At 43.2% G+C, this 25,794-nt stretch overlaps 1 long non-coding RNA gene across 6 annotated transcripts; it reads left to right on the top strand.

Moving 5' to 3' along the window:
• The first annotated feature begins 1,070 nt into the window (after positions 1–1,070).
• LOC126053041 (uncharacterized) lies at positions 1,071–13,941 on the top strand. 6 transcript variants are annotated; one of them, XR_007510223.1, is made up of 6 exons: positions 1,071–1,266; positions 6,993–7,237; positions 8,012–8,111; positions 8,593–8,710; positions 10,901–10,995; positions 11,345–13,941. It is a non-coding gene; the product is annotated as an uncharacterized LOC126053041 (long non-coding RNA). The 6 variants fall into 6 exon arrangements; XR_007510222.1 differs by having other exon boundaries at positions 8,572–8,710; XR_007510221.1 differs by having other exon boundaries at positions 8,012–8,710.
• Positions 13,942–25,794: the final 11,853 nt, after the last annotated feature.

The following is a 25,794-nucleotide window of genomic DNA, read 5'->3' as shown; positions in this document are numbered from 1 at the left end:
ATTTTATTTTTATCTTCTCCTTGGTTTTTAATCCTCTACTTTAATTTCACCTTACAATTCAGCAGCTATTCCGTTATGCAGAACAATTTGATTTGCTTTGTAATTCCACTATCTATAGTATTTTGCATGGACAATGTTAATTACAAATATTATTCTCTCATGTATCTATGAGGTACTTATTTATCATAACAAGTATTACTCTGCCTCTTAAAACATAGTATTATAATGGTAACATAGAATAATTTTTTTATAATGGTTACTTACCACGTATCTATAGTGAGAATATTTGTAGTGGCCTGCTCTAAGAGCATAAAGCAACCATGAAAAGAAGTTTGTAACTGTATCAAATAATAAGCAAAACTGTATATTTGAACATACTACTTTGCATAATATTACTTGCTTTTTCCTTTTGCATGCAAACTTAAAGAATGTCTCTGCAATGCAATGGTCGAGTGCCAAAATATGGTTTCGTTTTCCCTTGCACTTTTTCTTCCCAGCTGTTTCCAGGCTGCTATCTGCATGCAATTTCTTGCATTCAGTTATGCTTGTTCCAGTCATGTTTCTTATAAGCACATAAACACCCATAACTGGAAAGCTATACTCTGGTCCCTCTTTTTCGATGTCCACTGTATGCTGTGAGATTCCTACTCTGAATCCCACAAAGGGATTATGGGAGTCATTTAGAATCATTCAGTATTATTTATTTTCAGTGATAGCATAGTATATCAAGTTCAGGGAATTCACCACACATTTGTGGTATGTAAAAGTCTTCATGGTGAACAAGAGTTGAAGATATCTCTGGCAGGTAATTCGCACTTGCAGTACTATACCTGACTCTATCTCCTTCTCTTTGGTTCTCCAGAGGTTACAAGCCCATGCTTAGCTGTATCCACACATTCCCTTCCTTTATATTTACTCATTTTTTGCACAAGAAATTCTGAGCACAGTTGAAGCTGAAAAAAATAACCAGTGGCCCATAGAAACAGGTGGGTGGGGTTCTTTTTAATCTGTAAAGGCTTTGCTAATTCACACTAGCTGACAAATTGGACTTTATAGGGAAATTCATTTGTTTTGAATCACCAGCTAAGTGATTCTTGCGTGAGGTCCGGAAAGAGCTGAAGTCTCAAAGCTGTTGATGGGAGAGTAGAACAACCTCGCTTGGGATTCATCTGCCAGAATGCGACCGCCTTGCAGTCTAGGTGTCTGCGGAGGAGCCAGATGAGCCAGGTGCCTCTACTCCCGTCGCAGATCAATGGAAAGAAACAGGTACTTCTATAGCGATATCCAACATATCCTATAGTACTTGCTCAAGAGAGGTTAGATGAAGAACTTTTTTTACCCCTGACTACAGATGGAGTCTAGGGTGATTAATTCATATATCCACATGGCAGATGTCTAATCTGAGATAGGAGGACTCCCTCCCCAGGTATCCTAAACTTCCTCTGAGTTTCAAATTGAAACAAAATCAGGAACATTTTGCTTCCTCTGCTTTTGCAGTGGCTTAAGAAAGAAAATGTATGAAGTGATTAGTTGCTCTTAAAAGATTTGTGCACTCTAGGAAACTGGCCACTGAAGCTGCTCTGAGCCCTGTCTTTGTAAGGGGACTGAGCAAGGTGCAAGTTTCATGAAATCTGGAGAGTTTAATACAAACATATCACTTCCATTTAATTTTAAATTACTTTATTATTGGATGGAGCATTCTACTTTGTTCCAGGACTGCTTATGACATATGATTCTTCAACACCCTTCTGAGCTATTTATTTGTGATAAAGTCTGCCCTGAAGTTCTAGCATACCATGAGGGGAAAAAAAAAAAAAAAATTCTTTCTGACAGTATTCTGGTCCTGTTGCCATTTTCAGCCAAAATTTGTAAATGGATAGTCCCCATGAGAGCATGAATAGACAATGCAATATTTAAGATAGGAACATAATTCAACCTTTGCAAAGGGCAAATGCTAATGCTGTTTTGTAATCTGCTGCCTGCCTAATCCAGCATCCATATCCTTTTATCTGATTCTACTTGCACTCTAAATTCTTCAAAGCCTTAGGAACAAGCCCAGTGGAAAAAAAACTTCCACTGGTTTCTATAGACTTCACTAAGGCTTAAATCTGCGTAGTTAGCTGCAAGGAGTCAGTATAAAAAGTTCTAACATTTGTAGGGCTGGACTATATCTGGTCAAATTCTGGACTTCTAGTTTTTAACTGTGGAGTCAGATCCATTTTCATATACCTATCTCCAAACCAGCTCAAACTACCTTTTGAGTTATTCTGGGCTGACAAGAATTTCTCTAATTTGGAAAAATGCATCACATTTATAAAGGAACTAAAATGCATAGTCTGCCACTAGACTGTACTGTGTTATTTTTAGTATACTAATTTTAAAAATAACATTTACAAAACTGGTAACGCTGTCTTGCAGAGAAAGCATTGTTTTCATAGGTCTGAAACACTGAAAAGTCTTTGGGTGAGCTGTAAATTTTTCCTGCTCCTGACTGCACCTACTTGGAGGGCACTGAAAAAGACTGGGAGTTCATAAGTGTCCTTAATCCAATTCTTTGGCACAAGTGATTGATACTACGCTGGTAGTAAGAGGCTAATGACTCTTTGCTTAATAATGAAAACTATCTAGATGAGATGAAAGACTAATGCAATTCATTCTGTTAACTGTCCTTATTTGGAAGAGTACTTAATTTTTTGTGACGTGCCTGAGTAGAATAGCAGATGCCTCACTTTTTGATTGTGAATGATGTCTAAGCTGCTGTGGCCTGTAAACCTCTGCAAAAGTTTTCTTGCCTTATCCGATAGGAACAACTTCTGTGGGGTATGAAGAGGGATGCCTATAAAAAGCTTGAAGGTGATTTAGTGAGTGAGGTCACGCAGCAGAAAGAACACCTGTATCCCTGTGATCGGAAAGTTCGGGTCTACGGAGGCCATCTTCCTTTGGTCCTCTGAAAGAGAAACTGCATTTTTATGCAGTTCTCCAGCTTAACAGATTTCTTTTTCAGAATTCCTTTTTCTCCCCTCTCCCTAGCCCTTATGTCCACATGCTATGACACAGACGACTCGTGCATCGTTACCTCATCAAATTAGAGCTGTTCCCCCTGTTTACTGGCAACTATTTCATTGCAGCTGCCTCTTTTGACTTACAGGGTAACGGTAGCTCATTTTCTCAGGGGAAGAGAGTGTTCCCTGACACTGGAGTTTCTAATGTTTTGACTAAAATTGCAGGTTAGATTCAGAGACCCAGTTAACTGGTGTGTACTTTTCTTAGGTGAGCTTGAACTCAATGAATCTCGCTGTGAGATTCACAGTGAAGTGAAAATACGGGAGTCTCTTCAGTCGTGAATGTGTACAATCCAGATCTGGAGCAAAACAATCAACAACCAGTTTCAGTCTGATGCTGACGAGTTCACACAGATTGACTTTTCCTTGACTGCCAGTTTCTAGTTCACTTGAATGCTGGTTATTTTCCTTCACTGAATGCATGGATGCAACTTCATTTTCATGTTCACACTGTCTCTATCAACTCCGTCCTTGGCAGTAAGCTATTCCATTTTCTTTCCCTCCACACGTGTTGCTTAGGTAATAAAATAAGAAATGCTTTAAAGTGCAATCAACCTGACTGCTGAGAGAACATTCTTTAGAAATCTAGATATTTTTATATAAATTAACTGAGGCTAAGAGATAGTAATAAATCTATTTAAAACACTGTCTTTAGGGAACTGACCAAATGTAACTCTTTTGGGGCATATTAAATGAAAAATCACTTTCAAGGAAAACAACTGTCAGTGAGGCCTAATATGTGATTCTGTTTCGTTCAAAATACACGTGTAGATAAATTATCTATCTGAAGAACTTTTTTAACAGATGCAGCAAGTGAAAGAGCCATCCAGTCTGAATCGCTAACAGATTAATTCTAGGCATCATGTGAAATATGACTAAGAGTCACTGTTTCCCCAGCAACACTCTGCAAAGGACAGCACTAAATCTTCATGGAGAGAAATGGACATTATTCTTATAGAAATTTCTGTGCGTGCAAACAGTTTTGCCAAAGGTCTGGGCATGCTTTGGGAATCATTATAAACAATAACAAGTTGAAACAAAATTGTGTGCTAAAAATAGCATGTGTCACTGGAAGCATCTTTTAAAGTCACCGGTGTTTTATTGTAACAAGATACTTATGTCCTCAAAATATCTAAAACCAAGAATGAGCTGATTGGAGCAGAACTTTAAATATCCCTTCCAGGCAATGGCATTCCCTGAGGTGCTCTGTAAGGGGTCTTAATTCTCTGGCCTGCTGCAGTTTTTTAACGAGTGGTCGGCTGACATAAGCATGAAATGCCCCAGGCACAGACACCTCAGCCCTTTCTTGCCTCCTGGGACCCCCGAGCCCAACGCCCTGGCCACTTGGGCAGATTTCCTTTCCCAGGGGTGCCTGAAACCACTTTGAATACTATTTAGTCACAGGGTCCTTGATCATTTTCCAGCTGAAGAGAATCATTATCTCAGGGAAATCCTCCCCTTCCATTCAGAAACTGTCTCCCTTCCAGTTGGCGATCACATCTCCCGTTCTCCCACCCTGCAGAGCATCACCACGTCCTGGGGTAACGCAGCAAGTCCATTTACATGGGAAAGCTATACTGGGAAAGCAAGATGTGTATTTTTAGGTATTACAAATGAGATTTAGCTGTAGGAGACAGAGGGAAGCGTCAAAACTATGTGACCTGTCAAGTCTCTGTGGACCAACTGTTTGGGAGCCTTTGAGATGGCAAGATACACCATACTGTGAGCACATGTAACCCTATTTTTGTTTCCCTTTAAATCCCTGGACTATTAATTGCTTTTAAAAAATTAATTAAAAAAAAGGAAAACAAACCAACCCTTTCCAACAATAGTAATATTTATTTTGTTTTGGCAGAGGGATATTTATACCACTGATTTTTAAACAGTTTCTGGGTTTTTTTTCAAGGTGCCCTTGAGGTTACTATGCGGTTGGCAGGAATACTAAAACGTGCTAGCATCAGAAAGAAGGGAGCACTCTAGTAGCTGTTTCATGCCAGCACATATCAGGCAAATGTTTTCCCCATTTGCAGTTTTGGTGGAAATTTTGCAGGTGGGTGATTTAAGTTATCTTTTAGTTTGTGTATGGCTTTAACATGGGTCATGCTGGCTGAATTTTGGAAACAACAAATGTTTTGAGAACCTTAGCTGAAAAGAAAGGATTTTCTTTTTCTTCACTGAGCTGAAAATACAAACTTGGCAGGGAGTAAACTGTCATGCTTGGCCATATCGCTCAGTCGCTATTGAAACAGAAATGCCCTTTTGCAAAGAGTTCATCCAACAGTGTCAGTGAGAAGGAGGGATCATCCTAGTGCAGACAATACAGAAAAGACAGGATGAAAATAACATTTCCTAGCCCTTCTAACATTTTGCTCATGTCTTTTTTGTGCATTCCAAAGATTAATGGGAATGACTTGTTTCCTTCAAATACATAGCTGAAACGTTGGGAGTAAGATGCCTTATTTGGTAAGAATAGTGTTGATTCTAAACCGAAGTAAGCCTGGTAAAAGTAGCAGACCATCCATCTTCCATGACCATTATCTTAATTGCCCATGAGTAATGTAAATATCTTACGTGGACACATTATATATTTAACTGAATTTAAATTTTGGACATTTTATGAATGTCTGTTTAATTCATCAGGCATCTTAAGAAGCTGCAAAAGATTCCACTTAGTATCTGAATCTCAGGCTGAATAGGAATGATGAAATCCAAAATACAAAGCCAATCGCCAGTCCTACAGTCAGTTCCTCACAAGAAAAAACAGATCATTTTTCATTGACACATTGAAGGGTAGTCTCCCCGAATACAAGGATCTATTCATGTAAATTTTAACTCAAGGCTAGGGCCATGAGGAAAATTAGTTACCTTATTTATATTATTAATAAAAACAATTGCAATTGAATTTACAGCATTATAATGGACAGGAGAATGAACTCTGCTGCTACTGCTGGAAATAAATAAAGCAAGTAAAATGTGAAGCACTCTTCCCATAACCTTTTGGAGTCTGCTGCTAGTATCCCCTGTTCCTACAAGGTCACCAGTCTGATGGAGAAATTAGACATCTGTGGTGGGAGTCACCATAACGTCAACACTGAAAGAAAACTTTTGGTGCACAGGCAGATGAAAAATCTATACAGAAAGCAAAGGGGTCTATAGAATCTGATGGGAGCTTTCCCTGTTTGTGTGCCTTCAGTTATAAATTCATCGCACTGGCACCACATTCACTTTGGCTTGCAAACAAATAATTTGTCTCCTCCCCGTTCCTACCAGTCCCCGTACAGTCCGGATGACACAAAGGACATATTGTTGTGATCACCTCCCTTACCCGACACGGTAGCAAATAATACGTAACACAGTTCACAAGAAACTCCTGTCACATTTTGTTGCCTAATGGAGCAGAAAAAGGCAAAGCCACAGTTTCTCTCCTCATTTTCAGCTTCTGCTTAGTATTCTCTACTCTCCCACTCCTTGTCATCTTTTTTAGAGAAATATGTTCAAAATAATGGCATGCACTTAATCTGGACATAACTTGCAGTGAGGTGTGGCAGAAGCGTGTTTTGTTGAGTAAGCGGAATAGGAAAACTAGTTCCTTTGATTTAAAACTTTCAATATCTCAAGTTTAGTTGGTAAAAAGGTTTTTTCTTACAAGTGACACCGTCGGAGCCAACACTATTTGGTGTACCATTGGCTCTCTTAAATAGTTCTGCCACATTTGTAAATTTAATTTATATCCTTGATGGTTTTCTACATATGAATTCTTTTTGCTTTGTGGTGTTGAAGAACTTTGCTTCCATAAGGGCCATGCGGTTTATCGAAAGGAAGCAAAGCAGACTCCATCTTTTTCTTGAGAGATCGTGCCGTATGTCAAATGCAATTGTTTTGCCAGTACAAAAAAACCTACCACGCAAAACTTTGTAACATATTTTGCAGATACGTCGCTGCTATATACCTTCAATGCCTGTGACTCAGCACATGACACCAGCAGAAACAGGCGGATGAAAACAACCCGGTCACACCTGGAGTGCTTTTGAGAAGGTTGAGGGGACGCTGACCGTGAGGAGCAAGGGGACTACAAGCAGAAAAACGGCTGCTGTACGTGGAATAATGCCCAGGCACACAGCATGGAGCTAGCGGGTTTGACTGAGCCTGGCGGGGTCTGAGCAGGCACAGACATGGTGAGGACAACCTGGGCAGGTACCCGTGCCGCAGCGTAGTCTGTGCTAACAGCCGTACCACCACATTTAGTACCCTACCCAGTTAGACTCAGCCTAAGTCAGAGAACGGGTGCCTCCCAGCTGCTCTCTTGAGTCCTAGGACTCATTAGGAAACAAGAATTATTCCAGGGTCATTCAAGCAGAACTTAATCCACCCTTTCAAATATGCATGGGGCAGCAGCAGTTTTAGGTTCAGCTTCCCCATCATGTCAATTATTAGGGGTTTTTTGCAAATAATTGCCAGCTCAGATCTTTACCTGTTAATAAATTACTTCATTTTCTTGTGGTTGTGTCAGTTTAGACCACTGCAAATCCAGTCTGATGACATAATTGGAAATCTGGGATAAAATGCTAATCTCCAAGAGCATCACAGTCTCTTCACACAGATGTTTCCATAGCAACATAACCATCATGATACAACCATGCTGAATGCAGGTTTTATGTGATTTATTTCCTCTTCTGTGATTTTGTAAAATGAAAGAATATGGATGGGGACAGTATAGAAATGATACTAATTGATCCACAAGTACAGGGAAGGATTTGGCAGAGAAAACACGGTTATGTGTCTAAGGGGGATATATGGACAAGTTATGAATGAGAAATGGGAATATGATCTCCCTCTAGTATACATGTATTTTAGATTTAAAAACCTTGGCAGTATTTATGCAGATGTATAAAAGTCTCCACCAAACCCACGGTATGTTCTTTACAAGTATTAATTTTCTTACTTGCCAGAATAGTATATTAAAGTGCTACGTCAACTGCCTCTGCCTCATCTGTCACAAGCAGAGCCGGTCTCCTGACATAACCAACCCAAGTCAGTGAACATCCCTGGGTAAGCCTGTTCCCCAGCGTCCCTCTCCCAAATGCCCAAGTCCTTGAGCAGCACGACTAATGATGCCAGGTTTCCTAAAGCTTTGTGTCTCAGCTATCCAATGCAGTGCAATTTCTAACCGAAGCATTTTTGACATTTATAACAGTCATGATAGCTCTCCTGTATGAATTCTCTGCCATTTAATACAAGTTGGGCTCATTCATCTCCCAGTACAAGAACTGAGCGGGTCCATCTTCCATGCCTTTTTTTGGAAACTTTCAGAAAATCAACATATTTAGGAGCATTATCCTACCAAATTCCATCCCATCAAACATAGCTGAAATCGATGGGGTAAAAAGTTATGAAGTGGGAGTGGGCAGTCATGTACATTTTCTGTGAAGACATATCTTTCTTCCCTGTGAAAAAAAGATAAATGAACTTCACAATATATCTGAAAAATAAGAATCTGAAACTTTTGTAGACTAACTGTCTGACCTGTAAGGTCTTTCACCAGTCCTGTGCTGCCCCGTCCAAGATCCGACGTGCACTGCAGGAGTGCAGGGATGGTGGGATGTCGGCCACTGGCTTGGGAACCGCTGCGAGCTGGAGGTGCTGTGAAGGTGAGGGGAAACTGCCTCTGAAGGGGGGAGCTGATGGCCAGGGGCAGGACCCACCTAACCAACTATTCAGGTTTGCCAGAAGAAATTATTTATCGGCCTGCGGGAAAAGGTTGGTACCTGGTTTGGATCTTTTCCAGGGTAGAAGTGATTTTAGGGACTTTCCCCAACCACAAACGATTTATGAGGCACATACTGTAACGGCTATGCCAATAAAAAATAATGTGAATAAATCAGGCATTATCAACAGCCACGTGTTGCTACAGATAAGACTGGGATACCTAAGTTTTCTGAACTTGAATGGGTTTCATGCAGACTCGGGTAGTCTCTTCAGTTTTACCTGCTGCTGGAACTTCAGCTGGGTGTTTTACTGAAGCCTTGACCGCACCTTTCAAATTACCTACCTGTAAACCCCCAGAAGAAAACCCAGGAGCAACTGCTGCTCTCGGGAACCGTGCCTGCTCTTCCCCTGCCACAAGGCTCTGCTTTGCCGAGCAGAGGAGCCGTGCCTTGTCAGGAGCTCCCAGGCTGACCCTCGGGGTGCTCCGGGGCACCGGGGGGCTCACGGACCCCAAACCATACCCAGCGGTGAGCAGCGGGGCACGAACCAAACCCGCCAGCGCAGGGAGCATCCCGGTCCCGCATCCTGAGGTCCTCCTGGCTACCGGGGTGAGCAGAGAAGCTGCAAAGCCCCTGCCACGGGGAGATGCAGCCTCCTCACAGCTGGGGCTTTCAGGCTTTCAGAAATGACCCAGTTCCTGGGTTGGATGTAAGTAAACAACAGCCTCTCTGCTAGGCTATCGTCACTGGGACGGTTTGGTTGGTGTTTTTTTTCCTGAGGTCGTGGGTTGTTTTTTAACTCGAAGAGCACCAGGAGCAGGGAAATAAATGAGCGTGGTGCTGGACAGTGAGCTGACGACTGCTCGGACACGTGCTCTCAGCATCGCGGCTGGACCCGACACTAGAAGGTGGCTCAGTGCGCCCTTCACATCTCTGTGAAGCTGAAACCTTGTGCAGGCTTAGTGTCAAAACCTGAATTCTGCTCGCTTTTGTGATAACTTTACATTTAGCCTGCATTTGCAAAAAAACATCCAGATTTGGGACCAAACCGAAAATCGGATGTGCGGGTTGCAACAACCCCTTAACCTGCAGGGACGTGAGGCTTGAACAGGGAGATGCCAAACCTCCCACGGGTGACCCTGCAGGGACAGCAGCAGCTCTCCGATAAGCATCATCCCCTCCAATGGCAAAATGTGCCCATGTGGACGGATTGGGAGGGTCTTCCAGATCTGCTCTGGAGCAACCCGAAATTGGACAGGGGGTGGCATCACAAGCTAGCCTCAAAATCAGGGCTGTAAATCCAGGATGTCTCTCTTGCCCATGGCAGAGATTAAGTGCCAGGTGCAGAATCTGACGCCCTGCTATAACTTTCCTCTTCAGTCTAACTATCCTACATTACAGTTTTGGTTGAGCCCTTCAAAGTAACCTGAGCCAAAGAAGTGCTTTCTTCAAAAGTGCAAAAAGAAAATAATTTAAAATGATACTACAAGTACAAAATGAAAGCAAGTTTAATATTTAAAGGTGTCTGCATGACTGAAGAATTGTTTTGTTTTTAAAACTGAAATTTAGAAGACCATAAATCCAGTAATATAGTGTAATGTCCTAGGCATTTTGGGGGAGAAATCACAGTATTTTTTTAGAACTGCCATTCATTGACCATGTGAATTGTTTTGGGATTTCTCTGAGTATAACCTCACAACAAATTTTAGCATGTGTATTTTTAGTGTTTATGGCTGGCAGCTGGGTGACAGAATAGACGATATTATTATGGATTATAAGATCAATAATCCACATGCTAAGAAGGATTTCTGTAAGAGACTGTAACCTCTTAAGCTTCAATAAATAACATGTAACAGAGGACAGAAATAACAGACATTGTCTAAATAAAAACAACAACATTTTTCTATACCAGAAAGGAAAAGAATACATGTAATATTAAAATCAAAATGCCTTTTAAAAAAGGTAAATAGAATGTATACCATTGCTTTTCTAAGAGGTTTAAGTACATATTTGCATGCATTGAAATATGTTTTGAGGCCTGAAAGATCAGAACAAAAGGAGCTTTTCTTGTCTCTGTCCATTTTATCAGCTTCCATGATAAAAAAGAACTTTTTTTTTTTCCCCTGTTTGAAGCTCAAATCACAATCCCTGAGGGAATTCATGAGGCAGCGGAGGAGGTGAAAATAACCTCTACATTTGAATACTATGAAAGCCGAAACATCAGAAAGGTATATTGGAGCTGATACTTCATTCAGGGGTTTTTTTGCCCCATATTCCTTTTTATGTCCAGTAGTGCATTTCCTCTTTTGCAGGGGGAGCATCAGTCTAAACACTGAACATCCTGGCTTTCATGGTTTATAAAAAGAAGTAAATGTGATCAAAACTTTTTTTTTTTTTTTTTTTTTTTTTTTTGCCTTGGAGATATAGCTGTAGCTTTGATTTCCTTAATTACACCCATCACTCTGGAAAGGTCATAGTCTAATTCTGGTTACTATTCTGGGAGCAGAAGGAGTAATTCTGAGGTTTTTTCACCTGCTTTCACAATCCAGTGGGGCTTTCTTCTTCTTTCTTTTACAGGAACAGCTACAGCCTCCAGAGATTTGACCGGCATGTGACGAGTCAGTCAACAGGAAATTATTTCCAGTTTGATTTTTAATTACTTGTGATAACACAAATGACTGAAAAATTGTAATGCAATGACAAACCTCCCCCTCGCTGAGAAAATTCGGATCATTTAACACTGTGTTGCCACATACTTCTTATTTACAAACAAACCAGTCAAACCAGGTTAAACTTCTCTGATTTTCTTTCGTTTGCTTTCCCACTCTGTGTGTGTAGGAGACCCTGAGCTCCGAACAAAACCACAGCAGATGACATTTGGGCAGGACCTCCCCACATCTCAGGCACCACCAGTGAGTGACCCGTGGGCTGAGAAACTGGCGTCCCCACGGTATATCGCGATACTGTCCTTGGGAGGCAAAGAGCTGCAGGCTGCAAGGCGCTAACGCTTTTGGCCTTTATCCAGCAACACATTTAAGCTTGTGTTTACCATTAAACACCTGAGTTGGCCCGTGGGCTTCGGTCGGATTACCCGTGTCAGAGTGCTCTGCTGGACGACAGCCAGAGCGATCGGCACCGCACACGGAGAAAGTTCATCTGCTTGGTGGTGATTAACAAATGCCAAAGATGCTCCAGCTCTTTTTTCTTAATTGCTGGCCTGATTTATTGCCTCCTGCAGTCAATGGAAGGATCCCTTTGGTCTTAATGTGATTACACAAGGCTCCACATGATTAGCTAGCTAAACCTGTGACTTTTCTGGCTTTTCTGGTGAAATGTCATTGCTAGCTGATGGAAATCTGGATTTTTCCATCATTTCACTAGGTTGCTCCATGCCCTACTTTCCAATGGATAATGGATGGTGCCAATAGATGCCCTCTTTATAGGCTTCACAAAGGCATCGTTATAGTAAAACCCACTTGTCAACATAATTTCTTTTCTTGTTTTGGTTTCTTCAGTTCCTCTGAAACAACATGTCCGGCTTTGAACAGGAGCGTGTTTGTAAATACTCTTGCAGAGTGCTGTTATAAGTAGTTTATAGTTTAGTAGGATACTTCTTGCATCCAGTTCTTCTTCTCAGGATATGACCACTAATGCGATTCACCCCCTGTTGATTATGTCATTGTTTCAGCCAGCAGGTAATTAGGGTTGGAAACCCTGGTGATTCTTCCCGTTCGGACAGCTCTGAGCTGGCTGATAATTTTGGTGATGGGAATATCTTCAGGAGTTCTTCTGGTGTGGATGCGTATTGCCTTCCACTCATCTTTTGCCTGGAGGATTGAATTATCACCTTTCTTCTTTCACACCAAAGGGTAAGGGGTCAGTTGCCTCCGAAATGCCTGCGCCTGGTGTTTGCTGTGGGCAGCAGCGCAGGCGTCACGAAGAGCGACGTCCGAGCCGAGGAAGGCCCTCTGCTTGTGAAATCCTGTCCCGTGGGACGGAGCTTCGTGATCTTGCGCGGCCTCCCCCGGAGGGGTCTTCACCCTTGAAAGGAGGAGGCTGCAGCCTCCCCTCCCTCGGGAAATCCCCGCGGTCCTTTGGCCGGGAAGATAGCTCCACTGATGGAGCCGACAGATCCCAGCGACAGCACTTTCGGTGTCGGGCATCGTTCCCATAAAAGACATCCCAGAAAGGTGGGGCAAGGTCGGACACTTAAGCACATGGCTGTAATTCCCAGTGCAAAAAGGGAGCTCACAAATACAAATACAAAGGAGCTGTGCAAATACTCTTTTTCCCCGGAGTAGCCACTGGGCTTCACACTTGTTTGAGCTCTTACTATAGCTTCCCTCTTTTCTTTTAGCAACCTGAAAAAGAAAGATCTCAAGGCTGTCCCCCAAACTGTGTTAAACCGAACAGAATGATTGTTTTGTTACAATTAATTTTAAGAAGGTCAGGATTTTAGCTCACGCTGATGTTCCTGGGAAAAAAAAAAAGAAATTCATTCAAGTTGGCACGAGTGGTTCTGGTACTTCACTGTTCTTCTCTTCATGTATTTTCTTTGGTAACAACACTATTGTCTGAATTCAGGCTAAATCACTCACAGCAATTTTAGTCCCCCGAAAGGTATTTTTGGCAAGCGTAATAGTTTCTCAAAGGTCTTTGCCTGCCTCTGTTCGCTTCAGAAGACAATGGCCCTAATTTGTTATACGAATGCAAAAGAACGGCAAGACCAGGTCAGAACAATAGTGCAGGTGACCCCGTGCTCCGTCTCCAGTACTTTGGCCGGGTACGAGGAGTTCCTTAACGTTTCCAGAAACACTTGGGAAAGGCAGTAGGGAATGCGGGTCATTCTCGCGTGATCCTTCCCCTCTCCCGATGCAGCATCGGGCTGCCCGTGCCTGCCAGACTCGCCGAGCCGGGGCAGGCTGCGAGGTGTAATAGCCATCCCTGGTGCAGCCCTCGTAGAACCCTTCTGGGATCCGGTTGAGCTTTGGCCTTGGCAGCGTCCTGTAACAACGAGTTCCAGTTTAATTTCCACTGTGTGAAGGAGGACTTCCTCTATTTGTTTTAAGCTTGCTGCCTGCTAATTTCAAAGGGTGCCCTTAGCTCTGTGCTGAGGCAGGAGGGGTCGGCTATTCCCCACCCACCTTCTCCGGAGCTTTTTAGGTTTTATAGACCTCAGCCATCCCTCCCTTGACTCCTTTCCAGCCTCAGCAATCCCAGCCTGTTTAGTCTTTTCTAGTACCGTTGCCTTCCCCTACACCCAATCGCACATCTCGCTCTCTGCATTTTTTCTAGTTCTCCCGTGCTCAGCCATGTCCTGCTGCGAGGGAAGGAAACATCTAGTTTTGCTTTTTTGCAATATCCTTCCACCCTGTCCCCATCTGGCAGGCAGGGATTGGCGGGACATGCACCTCGGAGGTTTCCCAGGGACAGCGCAGGGCTGTCGGATGGACCAAGGGGTCTCTCAGGGGACCCGAGCCTCGCTCCTTAAATAGCGCAGTCTGCAAAAGCCTCTCCAAATAAAACTCGTGGGAGGTTTTATCCCTTCCTATCCCAATGGCTTCTCAGCGGGAGGCTCTCAGTCCTCAAAGCTTCCTCCCACCAGAAAGCATCCCAGCCAAGGAGGACATGTGAGGGGTGCCAGGAGCTGCTCAGCATACATGGCAGATCCCTGGTGACCCAGCTTCAGCCCAGCACCTGGGCTGGGAATTATTTTTATTAAAAGCAGAGAATCAGTGTGTGACCTCAGGCAATTTCCCTCGTGAGTTGGGTCTTGCCAGGCAGACTACGGCCCACAAAAATCCTGTCTGTCGGCCAGGGGGGTACCCAGCCGCCTCGGACGTGCGGGGGAATTTGAAGCTGAGGCACCACATGCGGCAGCCCCAAACACCAGGGCTGGAGTTGTTGTCCTGGTTCCAGCCGGGATAGAGTTAATTGTCTTCCTAGCAGCTGGTACAGTGCTGTGTTTTTCAGTTAGGTATGAGAAGAATGTTGATAACGCTGATGCTTTCCGTTGTTGCTAAGTAATGTTAAGTCTAAAGTCAAGGATTTTTCAGCTTCTGATGCCTGGCCAGCGAGAAGGCTGGAGGGGCACGAGAAGTTGGGAGGGGACACAGCCAGGGCAGCTGACCCAAACTGGCCAAAGGGGTATTCCATACCATGCGACGTCAAGTCCAGTATATAAACTGGGGGGAGTGGTGCTGGGGGTATCGCCGCTCGGGGACTAACTGGGCATCAGTTGCTCACTGGGTGGTGAGCAACTGCATTGTGCATCACTTGTATATTCCAGTCCTTTTATCATTATTAGTTTCTTCTTTTCTGTTCTATTAAACCATTCTTATCTCAACCCACAGGTTTTACTTTTTTTCCCGATTTTCTCCCCCATCCCACTGAGTGAGCGGCTGCATGGTGCTGAGTTGCTGGCTGGGGTTAAACCCCGACAGTTGTTTTAACTCATTTGATAACACCAAGCCTCCTCCCCCTTGCACTTGCCCTGGGTTTACTCCATGGATTTGAGTCGAGCCAAACTTTCCTGGGGCTGGCAGAGGCGATGAGGGATGGAGCAGGCCCTTTGAGCGTGGTGGGCTGGCAGCCAGCTATTGAGGGGAGCTGAGGACCTGATCAAAGGACAGCAGTGACATTTACCATGGCGGAAAAACTGTCTGCTGGCAGTCCTACTTCCTTTGCTGAAGGGACAGGATGGCTGGGCAGGCAGCTTTTGCGGGGGAGACATGGCAGGAGGAGAACAAATCACTTGTTTCTCCTCAACTTTCCATTTTCCTCATCTAAATAATGATCTTCCGCATTTTCCCAGAAGGGGTACTGCTTTCTTCAAGATGTTATTGCCAAATATCTATCTTAAATGTCACACGCACACAGAGAATAAAATGCCTATAAAGAGAGCACTAGGCGTGAAGGGGTGCTGAGGACCAGAAGCTGATGGTGAAATGACCCTCCCGGGGTGTCGCGCAAGCACTGGTGTTGAGTGGAGCCATCTTCTCCTGTTGGATGAGCATCTGTTGTTGCTGACTAAATAACAGTATAGATTGAATTAATCCTTGTGACAGGCGAGCTTTCTGCCAGAAACAATAGCATCAGCTGGGAGAGTTAATTCCTGGGTTTGTGTTATTAGTCACCCAACCAACAACGCACATTCAAGGCAAGCAGCACGACAGGACGCTCGGCGGTATCTGGTTCCTCAACCACTCCATTCTTCTTGCTGTCCCCTGCTGTAATTAGGTGCCATTAATCTGTCACTGGTTAATGAGGAACCCATATCAAAATGTTCGGCGGTATAATACAGCCGGAGTAAGATCCATTTTTGCCACTTGAGCCTCGCGTGCCAGCCCATATGGAGCTGCATTGCAATTGCAAGTGTTGATTAGGCAGCGGTGAGCCCATCCAAGCCCTATTCCCTTAAATAAGTGGCATTTCTTTCTCTCCCTCTTCTGCTTCCACCACAACGATCAATGACTGTGAGCAGAGGACTGAGGTCTCATTCTGCTTTTTGCTGTACAAATGGGAATAGGCATAGCTGAAACGTTCAGAGATATTTTTAAGCCCAAAGTCAAGATAGAAGCCAACTGGGATTTTCTAAGGCTTTTGGATACCAAGTTCCCTGGAAGTTGGAGGGTGTGGAAGAGGAAAGACAGAGAGTTGTTAAGATATTTCCACAGGTTATTTCCATGGAGGTTAGGCAGCTAAGCTGCTTTACAGATGGGATTCAGTTATGGGGGGGGTGGGGTTTAAAATATAAATGAGCATCTATTTTTATAATTTAAAATTTTCTCCATCTTTCTTACCTGAAAGTAAGGTTAACCTTTCAATTTTGCACTGAGACGTGCTTGGGCAGATCGTTGACTGTGGTTGTTTTTCTAAGTCAGAAATATTTTAATCAGAGTGTGTTAATCACTGGGTGCTCAGGAAGGCACAAAGGTCTCCATGCATAGACCTCAGTGAAGGACCGGAGCCTCAGCAGTAAGCAAGAGACAACCACTGGGAGAGAGAAGAACACGTGAATACGGAAAGCTAATTGCTCTCAAATTGTATTTATTTAAAATACACAAAAAAATATGATAAATTATCCACTTCTTTCAATTATTTGTTAGTCGACTTTCCCAAGTGCATCTATCTTATCCATGAAATATCTACTAATTAAAAAAGCACAGTGTCAATGAAGGATCGTTAAAGAAAGTGGGGTGCTCTGCCATGTGATCAGGCTATTCCTGGCTACTGTTTACTCAATGTTTGCAGCAATCACTATAGCACAAGGACTTCAGAGAGAGAGAGAGTGTATCTTTTTTGTTCCAGTTATTCACTTTCTGTTGTATGTGTTTCCTGTACAGTATCAATTCTAACTTAGGATATAGATTTTTGTCACTTGGAATTATTCCACAGCCTTTTGTAAAACAAACTGAAAACCTGATAGAAATTCTCAGAAGATCATAGAAATTTTTGTACTTGATTGCCTCACCTCTGATTTCCTCCATGTCCTCATCCTTATGCAATTGATAGCAACTGCATTATGAAACAAGATATAAGAGTGTTGGCTTTGAAAATAAATCCGGGGTTTCTACCACAATCACTTATTATAGTTATTGTTCTTTGTTTTCTGCAAATTGTCTTCATGAAAACGATCTTTGACTTGCAGTCATTTTCCAGGCTTTCTAGCTACAGTGCACACTCCCCAGGAGACAAAGTGGCAATGGTCCTGGAGGAGGAGGGGAAAATGAAAATGTCATTGAGTAGCTGTGGAGCCTTAGGTAGTATTTTTTCCTTTTTGAACTCTCTTTAGTTAGTATTTCTGTAACAGTTTCCTGCCAACTAACTGACATGCTGGGTCTTGCTTTGAATAGTAACCCACCATATTTTTGGATGCCTAGCATCCCTGGCATCCCACATCTCATGCACAATGAGACCAATATATCCCAGACATATGAGACTCGCTGCAAAAGAGACATTAAGCCTGTCTGCGTTCACCATGCCCAGTGCACCTGGAACACGTTGTGATGGTTGCACACACCAGAGCAGGCACGCTGAGCCCATTGCGCTTTGCTGGGACCTGTCACCGCTGACCTGGTGCAGAACTCACCTGCGCACAGACAGAAAACCTGGGGTAGCTGGACCCCACGTACCTGGGCTGATCTTCTCACATAGACAGTAGGACTCTCGGACTCTGTTGGACCTCTATCACCTAGACAAATACTCGTTTTCATCCCCTTTCCCTCTTATCTTGTATGCTCCACTTCTTGAGACAATTGTCTCAATCTGATAATCCTGCCCTTCAACCCAATTCACCAGTAGGCTCCCAGGATACCGTAGAACACGGTGTCAGTTCACCGGGAAGTGAAACATTTTGGAATTTCCCAATTCCAAACCAGGTGTCGAAGAAAGGTAGGGAGATTTTTCCATAGTGAATCTACTTTTCACTACAAGATGTCTCTGATTATCTTTTTGGTATAACACTGTTCTCTTTCAAGCAAGGTAACAGCCTTACTAGTTTGACATTGAAATGTTCTTTAAGCCAGCCATGATGGCAGCATAAGTAGTTTGATTCTTTACTGTAACGGATCACTTTTAGACTGAAGCCCAGTTACAAATTGGTCCAGCAAGAGGGCCCAAGGTCAGAGAGACCGACGGCAGTCTGGAGAAGATCTCAGAACTGGCGTACGTAATGGCATCTGCCTAATGATCTAGTTTTGCCCCAAGTACAGCCAAAGAAAGAAAAAATCTTTCAAATATTTGTCTGAATTTGTAAAGGTATTTTCGACAGCTAGGCTTGCATATTTGACAGGCAGAGTAAATATGGTAAGATTCAAATTTGCCTTCATAAATATTCACAGATGCTGGATTTGAAGTTTACCCATGTGGATATTTTCTCTGTAAGAGTTAGTACTTTCACCGAGTCAGTGCAGAGGAATTGTATTACTAGACTTCTGTGACCAATTACAAGTAAATAGTTACATAGACATTAACCAAGCACATCTGAAAAAACAAATTTTTTGAGGATGCAAGTTTTCTGTAAACACTGTGTTGAAAGCAAACAAGTTAAATGTGTTTTAAAGTTTTTCTTTTTGTTCTTAATTATTCCCAAAGCACTGATCACAGCAATATTTTAAATGTCCTTAAAGAGGGCTCTTTAACGTGGCTCCTTGCTCTGTGTTGACTTTCTGAACCTTAGAGGCTAAAGTAGATGCAGAAGAGGAGATGAAGGATAACCTCATTAACTGATTACATTTATCACTTTAAGCATTTGTAAAAGTGTTTAAAAAGCATTTCCTTATACATACGAGCTAGACTATACTAGTCTATAGTAGGTAGACTTCGATGTGAAACAATAATGAGCATCGCAGTAAACAAACATTTCCTTATATGAATGATTTGGTCTCTGAATATGGTTGAGCAAAGACTACTGACATGTATCTGAATGCTTTGACAGTCAGAGCTTATCTGATGCTTAAGGCCTGTTTATGACATTCATTTCTATCAGTAGCAGAGAGCTTCTAGGATGCCAATGAAACGCATTTTTGTGTGACACGGGTAATCTTTCATCTCTCTGTGGACTATAGAATTCCCACATAATACCGTAGGAAAAAACATCTGCATCTCAGTGCAGAGAAAATGATCACAGTTTTTAGAACCTATGCATTTAGAGTCGCTGCCTCTTTCTTTTTAAGATTAAATTCCTTCATATGCCCACAAAGAAGAAGTAATGCATATTTGGTTCAAAGTTATGTTTTTCTGAATGCAGCGCTGTGTTAATTTCTCTTTTTTTCTCTTTCTGTTTCTGAAAAGAGAAAACAAGGACCCGAAAATCCACCAGGGTTTCAGGCTGCTGTGGTTCTGGTGGTTTAGAACTGCCTTCACTAATGAAAAAAATAATCCCCTTCTACATGCCCCACTTTTAAAACTATCCTTTATTTTAAGCTTTTCAAGATGCTCATGTTCCTGTCAGTATCAGATGGAATTCCTACAATCATAAGTAAAATTCTGTGGACTGAATTTGAAGCAGAACAACGGAAAACAACAAAAATTTTGTTACTAAGAAAGCACATCTTTCTGAAGAACAACACCTTTATTTTCATTTGTCTCAGAAAAAGACAATGCTTCCATAGCAATGACCCTAGTGGAGGTGGTTTATTATTTTTTATAACACTAGTCGAGGTGGTTTATTATTTTTTATAACACTCAGAATTGAGTTATCACTGGCTCCTGCATTGTAGAGACAGCCAGACAGCCTCTGAATACTGCAAACACACTTGCGCTAAAAATTACGTGTACAGTATTCCTTATTGATGTTTATGGTCAGTGTTGACATGAACTCCATGGCGAGCTACTTCAGGGCATGCACATGGTACTTCTTTCAGTCTGAGTATCCACCATCTCCAGGCACTGCAGCATCTGATGTCCCCGTTACTTTTCTTCTAAGACTATTCAACTACTAGAGCTAATGTTTGGGGGGATGGGAGGGAAAGTCCTTTTTGACAAATCTTGGTGCTTTGATTCACCTGAACCGATCACCTACCTGCATGCATTTTAGATTTATCTCACAGGTTGGTGTTGGGGTTATAATAAAATAAATAGTCTCAGATTCACCAGTGTGAATGGCTTCTGTTCGCCTGTTGTTCACAACTCTGGCTGCTGTCATTATAAAATCATATCCAGGCAGGTCAGCCCTGGAAGATAAATCATGTCAGCACAAAGCTGGTTTGTGAGCTCTGATTTATTGGCTTTGTTAGGCCTGCAGGGCTTGTGAATCTGCACACATTGTATTCTGTACTTTGAGACCAGCCTGCTCTGAAGGCTTGGATTTTTTTCCCTAATTAGAGCAAAAGTAAGCTGTTACAAAACATTTGTGACAACACGAGATGAGTAATAAAAGGCAAGAGGTCTGTCTCCCTGGAACTGTGCTACAACGAAGCTGCAATGTCATTATATGAGTTGATTTGAGCTCAGGTAACAGAAGTCTCTATTGAGGTCAGATGGGATGCACCTCTTGGGTTGCTGGGGTACCTTTGCTGCTGGGGCTTTGTAAATTTATTGCATTTCTGGTTTCAGAGCCCTGGAAATTCATTGTAGTTTCTCCAGGTGCCAATATGACAGCCTGTTTTACTGATGAAGCAAAGACAGTCTAAAGAAGCATTATCTTTTTGCACGTATTAGGATGTTTATATTAGTTCTTTCACCTCACGTGCAATGAGGACAGCATAATCCGAAAGCTGGAAGTGTCTGTGTATGGATACAAAACCTACTCGTCAAGTTCTACTAAAAGTTCCCCATAACAGTCGAGTGGCCGCCTTTCAGGATCCCAATAAAACCTCTCGAAAACCTCTTATGTTTTCCTTTCAAAATCAAACATCTTCCCAAACTGTGACTCCAACCTGCCAGCTAACCCCACTCTTCCCTCAAGCCACCCTGTCACTATTCCATGAGACCAACTCCATCTCACCTGACAAACCAACCTCATACTCCGGCTCCCAAACCTGCTCGGCTCCTGCCTCCCCAGGCACCTCCTGGGAGCCCGCGCCGTACAGCTGCCCAACTTGCAGTGCTGCGGCTCCTTGCGCTGCACATCTACGCTGTGCAAATGCAAAAAAAAATGGGGGACAGGTGCTGCCGAGGCACTGCTCAAGACTTGCCACATCTCCGATACTTGCGGCACTGCCAGCTCTTTCTCGGTTCACGGTCCCATGCAGCTGAGGCAGCTGAGCGACATGACCCTGCTCCTCAGCAGTTCCACTCTTGTGAGACCTGCGGTGGCGAAGGAGTGGAGAAGTCCTACAACCAGGAGCAAGCTGCTCCTCAGCTACCTGAGCCCCGAAGTGGAAGGGAGGTATGGCAGTGACTACCCTGGCTGCAGGAGTCTCCCTTTGGCTCACGTACACCGTTTGCCAGGTATTCTTCTCCGTACGCTGTATGATGGCGTCCACATCTTACTGCAGCTGATTGAACTCCCTCCGTTGCCCAGAGGGATGAATGAAGCCAGGCCATAGCAGACACCAAGTGTGTTTTGAGAGCAGGAGTAACAAAAGGTCACACAAGCGAGCAAAAAGTTAGTTCACTAGATTCCGATAGATACATCAATACAAACACAAAAATGCACTAGGTTTAATAGTGCAGCACTGCGAATAATGAAACTCTGTCTGTTCCTTTGAATTCAAGCAGGAAGGAAAGGATTCTTATGGTCCTGGTGCCGGGCCGGCTGATTTGCCTTTCCCTAGCTCCCAGCTTTTGGAAATGAGAACTGACTTCTGCCGGCCGTGCTCCCCACCTCAGCGTCCGAAATGGTCTGTGGAGTACAGCGGATGCGGGCTCTTGGGGGTTCCCCGAGTAAACGGAGCGTGGCTTTTTCCAAAGAAATACTTAAGAAACTTTGGAGCCGGGATAGGCAATCATTCAAGGTCATTTACTGGGCTGCAAGATCTCTTCTATTTTTAACTCCTCATTAGAAACCGAGAGTTTATTCTTGCATTTTTAAAAATGTCTAGTCCTTGTAGTAGCCCTTTGCAGAAGGGTACGTTTTGATTTCTGATAGTTGCTGGAAAGTGACATTCCCATTAATCCTTACTAGCACCATTCAAGGATTTAGAAACTGCTTTTAGATACAAGCACAGCTCTGCAAATCCCGTAAGACGGAGCCATGGGTAATGGGAATACAGAGGTCACTTGAGTCAGGAACTGCGAGCTCTGCAACCTGTCAGGTGGTATGACGGACGAAGGAGAAAGGAAAATAATGGTTTTTTCATCCTTTGAAAAAAACACTGCAGGAGTGGGGAGACTATACTGTTCCCTGCAAGAAGTAAGAGATTTCTCAGTATGGCCAGATGACCATGTTAAACTGGCAATGGTGTCGTGACAGGGTGTGCTGAGAAATCCAAGCCCGGATCATTTGGGACTAAACTCAGTTAATTCCTGAATGCAAACCCCCTGTCCTTTAGCAAGAAAAAATGGTAACAGTGTTGTGAGAGCCGTCAGCAGGCTATGCCTGACTTCTGGTTTCTCCATTTTTCACACAAGGGTTTTGAGTCCTTAGAGCAGATCGTCTGGTAGCAAAAATGTCAGTGCTTTCTCTGTGTAGCGATCCCTGTTACTCACACTAGTAGATGTGCTTAAGGTGGGGCACAACCCTCCAAATTGTGCTGAAAAAGGCTGGTGTGGACAAAGATGCCATCAGGTCGCTGAAGCCGAACGATAGCGCTTTGAGGGAAAGAGGAAGGCCAATTTTTTTCTCCAAGCAAAACTCCTGACAGAGTTTATTGCTTCCTGACGAGATCAGGTGAGTTACGGCAGGGTGCAGTGTCACCAAACGGGGTAAAACCTCAGTGTGGTGACATCTCGGAGGGTGGTGGGGCTCTGCTGGGACAAGGGGCTGACAGGCAGCTCTGGGGGGCGGCCACTGGGAAGAGCAGGCGATTGCATACTTGGGCAGGTCGGCCAGAGAGGAGGGAAAACGAAGGAAGAGCAAGAGCCAAAGTGCGATACGACGAGCAGTGGCTCTGCCTCAGAAGTTCGGCTGGCCCAGCTCGCCACGGCAAGGGCACCGATCCACATTTCTTTGTCCCCGCGCCAGCCTCCCACCCCAGCCCCAGCAGCCGGGTGGTGCGGGGACGCGGCGAGGGCTGCGCCAAGGAGCAGCACGTCTGTGGGTTTGGTTGGTTTGTCTGCTTTTCCCTTTCGGAAGGCCTCAGTTATTGCTACCTGCTCTCAGGTGGAGCAGCTTGAAGCCCGCAGTGGGGGAAACCACGAGGGGTGACCACGAAGGAGGGTGGATGCCGTGCACGTGGGAACCTCTCGAAGAACAAGTCCCACTGAAATACTCCAGGAAAGCAGCCCTCTGTTACGCACACAGGTGTGCCCCTGTAATTCTTTATGTCAAACCATCACGAGTGATAGTACCAAGCTCTCTTTTGAGCTTTTTCAGCCTTATGTCTCACAGGGAAGGATGATATCTCAGTTTTACAGAGAGGAAACCTGCAGCAAAGAGTAAAGCATCCAAAAGGCACCATCGAGCCAGTGGTGCAGCCAAGAACAGATTCAAACATATTTCAGTGCGTGCATCATATAAACATCAGCTCATCCTGCTGCTTGTGCTGTACAGACTGAACAAGAAGTTCAACGTGCAGGTCACTGGGCAAGCAAACTTTGTGGTCTCCAATGTAGTCATGGGCTCTAACTATTGTTTCTGTGGAAATAAAAAATGAAAATGGGTGGATTTTAATTTTTTTCCTGTTACATCTCTGTGAACACTTTGGGTCTCGTGTATAATACCTAGGATTTTTCTGAGTTCTTTATTAAAATTTTCTCTTTCCAGTAAGCTGTAAAAGGGTTAAGTTTTGCTTCCTGCAAAACCAGTAAAGTCTGCGGCTTAGTCCAGCTAGACAATTAACACTTCAAAGTTTCTACTGGTCAGAGCTAACTGATAACAACCTGAATATGCTGGTGCTTCTGTAGTTTATTATTCAAATTAGATATTTCAAAGGAATTCAGACTGGGACATCATGCCTTTGAAGCTATGGAAAGACCCCAGCTTGGGGTTACCATTAAAAGAGATTTTTACGACAACTTTTAGATGCAGCGATGTCAGTGGTGGCCAGAGAATTGATTTGCAAACTGGCTAGACTGATTAAGTGGGGACTGGCTTAGCTGAAACAACACATTAGGTGTTCTGCGAAGGCTATTAAGGCACTGTAAGACACCCTTGGAAAGGTGTTGTTAACTGGAAGGATGAGGCAGAATATCACTGAATTTTCAGGTGGTGCATTTGCTCTGGTTATTTCAAAGCAGGTCGGAGACCAGCTCAGAAAGAGAGATGCGTCAGGAAAACTAACAAAGATGAAAACCTCAGGAAAAGCAGAACTGGTTATTTCTGTCTGGGTGTGATTAGAACTCACAGTTAGGTGTAGATCTCCTCTTGAACCCCCTCAGTCACATTGTGAACCTCAGCCTGATCACTGCAAAGCAGGACTGCTAACCCTAAGCATTCAGTTTCCATAAATCAGACCTCAAGTATGAAATAGGAATTTTAAGACCTCAAGATTTGAAAATATTACTGCATTGGGTTTTAGTCTTTATTTATTTACAAACTCGAACCTTTAAGGTTTACATTTTAAAACTTTCCTCATATAGGCTAGCATTTTTTTTCAGTTGTATCATAGGAGTAGCAATCATAGACTAGGGTCCCTTTTTGATGGGTGCTGTATTAACACAAAGCAAAATCAAGGTCTCATTTCCAAAGGCTCTTAAAGCCACAAATCATAAAAACATTGCATGACCTGAGTGATTTTGACAACTGAGTCCCATTTTCATCATTTCTTAGACATTTCATCTCCTATGTCCCATTGAAAGCTACTTAGTCTTACAAAGCTAAATGGAAAACAGTCTAAATAGCCTTAAAAATCTGAGCCTTGCCATCTGAGGTCACCTGGTATCAAAACTGACATCTTAAGAAAAAAAACCCAAACCTGGATAATGCAAAGGTAGTAAATAAATTAAAAAGAATAAAATCAAGAAACTATCTTTAAGGAGACCCCAACAACTTCTTTCACTACCTGCCAACACTGTCCAAGTGAACCTATTGGGAGAATTTAAGACAAATAGCACAAAACAATAAATGTAACTTGCATCCCAGGATCTATCCCTTTGCTCCATAAGCCCTTTGACTCTCTTTGTTCAGTTCAGTTGTTCCATTCTTAGAGTGACAGAAATAAGCTTTTAAGAATATATTTTCCAACAATGCTATTCCTAGTCTTTTCTGCCAGAAAGATGAAATGAACTTGCCTTCCCTTGTGAGGCTACTGTAGGCTTGTGTTTAAATATTTTATCACTGCATTTTAACATATTGTCAAATAATATGTGAGACTGATCTTTAGCCTACTGAGCTGAATTTTGTCAAATCGTTTGATCATTTTCTGTAAGATAGACTGCATTATTACAGTTGCAGGCTTGGTCAGTTATTTGTCCAACTCCAGACTTGAGGGGGCTGAACTGGTGTAGGTGAGGTGTAATTCCCACGAGTCAGGTCCTATTGA

The sequence above is a fragment of the Accipiter gentilis genome, chromosome 31 (assembly GCF_929443795.1).
Source record: "Accipiter gentilis chromosome 31, bAccGen1.1, whole genome shotgun sequence".
Lineage (NCBI taxonomy): Eukaryota > Metazoa > Chordata > Aves > Accipitriformes > Accipitridae > Astur > Astur gentilis.
The sequence above is the reverse complement of the archived record's forward strand: the minus strand, read 5'-3'. Positions and strand labels throughout refer to the sequence as shown.